We start from the raw sequence: 3,049 nt of genomic DNA, 5'->3' as shown, positions 1-3,049 counted from the left end.
GAAAGTTTAAAAAACTAAATTGAAACATGGTAAAGAGTTTTAGTGGGTTAAAGTGTAAATATGGAAAAAGTTAAAACATAAAAGTCAAATTTTACTTTCCATGTGTCCACCTAACTAAGGAAAGGAGAAATGAAAAAAGCAAATTAAAAAAGAAAAAGGGGATTGTTATTTTTCTCCATCACACAATTGCTGTAGCTCACACCATAGAAGACCAAAGCTTTGTTTTGTCTTCCTCCCACCAAAGCCAAGCCAAATCTCACCCAATCAACTTCTGCTTCAATTAAAATTCATCCTAAGATCAAGAGCTAAAGAACAGCCATATATTGAAGGAATTGAAGAAGAAAAATTTTAGGGTTCCATATACATCAAGCTTGAAAATCAAAGGTGAGCTTAGAAGTGTGTAGGAAATGGCATCTCTTATTTCTTCATGCATGGATTTGAATTATAAAGCTTTTAATTTATAGTTTATTCAATCCTTCCTAAGATAAAAATTGACCTAGGGAAGGAACATCAAAGGGAAGGAGGAGATACTCTAGAGAGTAGAAGTGGAAAAAGGAAAGAGGAATTAAAGAAAAGGTTTGGTGTTTCTTTGATTTTCTGTTTCCTTGAATTTTCTCATGGACATATATGAAGTTGGAGGGTGATTTTACTCTGTGGAAATGTTGTGCTTGATTGATTGTATAAAATGTATATATGTGTTTTAAAAATGGTGTTTGAAAAGGCTTAGAGTAAAGAAACTTAACATGAGAGCCTAAAGTGCAAATCTGGCAGAATAGGTTTTAACAGGGCAGCTTGTGTTAACAAGTTCATAACTTATTGTGTATTTATTGAAATTAGTCCTAAGATATACCAAATGAAAGCTAAGACAAAGAGCTAAAATTTTCATGATTGAACAAATTCGAAATCTGTATGTAAGATGATGAAAATTGTAAGTGAACCTAAACTGGATACAGTGGTAGTGCATCCGGAATAGAGTCTATTGATGATACCATAACTAATTTTGTACTTAGTGAAATTTGTTAAGACCAGTACCAATTGAATCTTAAGAAGTATACCTAAAAATTTGTAGAAGACACTTAAGCTTTAATTAGTATGGAAATGCATAAATCTGATAAGTTTTGTGAGACTATAAACAGGTACCAATACTGGACTGATTAATACCTTATTGAGCAGCTTGTAAAGAAAAATTCATAACTTAAGCTAGGATGATCAAATTTGTATGAACCATACCTTGTTGGAAAGATAAGGCATAAATATACATTTCTTATGAAGAAACTGAAGTTTAATTGTAACTCTAAACTACCTAAAAAATTTATGCAATATATGGAAGAATGTAGTTTTCTATATTGAAATGCTAAGTCAATAAAGTTTTGCACTATTTGCCATTAGTTTTCCATATTGTAAATATTGGCATATGATATATGTACTTTGGAAAATGAATTGAAATAGCTTCAAATGGCATGCATTTGACATTGATACATTGAATTAATGGTATTTGGCTCTGGTAAACGTAATAGGAGTCGAGGTTAGTTTAAGGGTATGGCATGCCATATAAACATACAGAGTTCACAGTACTGCTACCGATACATGATCTATATTTGAGGTTACATATCTAGTACCTCATAAGCATGGCCATAGAGCCCTGCTATCACAGTTTTGGCCTCTGAGCCTACCGTTCGGCACCCTGTGCCTACCGATATAACTCCTTATCTACCTAGTCGATCCTACTATGTGTTTATAAGGGCTAAGATCTTAATTAAGATTGATATTTGATTTTGTGAACTTATTGGTGAATGTTAACATGTTTGCATCTACTAGCTTGTAATGGTTTACTTGATTATCGATATATGTGAACTTGTTTGTTTTATTCTGTTATTATTGCTATCACCCACTAAGCATTAGCTCAGTGTGTTGGTTTTTACCTCACGCAGGTTGTAGATAAAATAGGGGCAACGGAAGTTATCAAAGATCTACATCAGATATCAAGGCCATCATCATAGCTGGTTGTTTTGAGTCTCTGAGTCATAGTGCAGTTATATTTTGGCATGTACATATTTAATAGAGTGTAAAGGTTATGTAATCAAAGAATAGTAAGATATCAAATGACAATTGTTAGTGTATTATAAGTGTGATGTTCATATGTATTACAGGTTAAAGTGCTAATGAAACAGAGGAAACTCTGCCGAAAAATTTTGGTTTAGAAATCTCCCATTTATTTTAATCACTTGATGAAGGTTACATGTATTACCTAAAAACTTGGTGTTTACAGATAAAAGAAATTGTTTAGTCTTGATATATCTAAAAAGGTATAGTTTGTGACATTCCTTGCTCTGTCTACTCTTTGATAGGGTAAGGGGTGTTACATCGAGTGTCGCCGTTGGCAACGATGTTCTCGTCCCTTCGCTCCTCGGTGATGCGCTGCTCCACCGAGCTCTAGAAAGACCGGTTCCTTGCATCAATCTCGAGGAAGATCCCAAAAGCTTAAAAGAAAAAACAGAGTTAGAGAAAGCAAAATTATTAAAAATACCCTTAAGGAACAGTGACTTACCATAAGGAACATCTCCCTCAGAATTTCTCCGAGATCGTCTAGAGAGCGGGAATTAAATGCGAATTGTTGAGTGGTGGAGCGAGCAAGGTGGCTAACGAGAGAGAGGAAGTGAGGGTCTGAGGCTTCCAGAGTTCCCCCAAACATCCAAGTGCACAACATTTCAGCCACAAAATCTGGCAGAGACTTTAGAGCCACCTCGGTGGCGTTGAGGAGCTCGTTGTCGGGAGCTGAGGACAGCTGCTCCTAGGGGTGAGCATTCGGTCGGTTCGGTGCAAAACTGAACCGAACCGAATAAACCAAAAACCAAAATTTATATGTTTATGAAAACCGAACCGAACCGATTTTGGTTAGAAACCGAATCGAACCGAACCGGTCTGATTCGGTTCGATTCGGTTCGGTTTAATCGGTTTTGATTTTTAATAATTTTTTTATTTTGTACACTTTATTTTTAGTATTTTAAAATTTAATTAAAATATTTTAATCTTAATATGATTTAATTTC

Source organism: Manihot esculenta, chromosome 1 (assembly GCF_001659605.2).
Source record: "Manihot esculenta cultivar AM560-2 chromosome 1, M.esculenta_v8, whole genome shotgun sequence".
Taxonomy (NCBI): domain Eukaryota; kingdom Viridiplantae; phylum Streptophyta; class Magnoliopsida; order Malpighiales; family Euphorbiaceae; genus Manihot; species Manihot esculenta.
Note: the sequence above shows the minus strand (reverse complement) of the source record.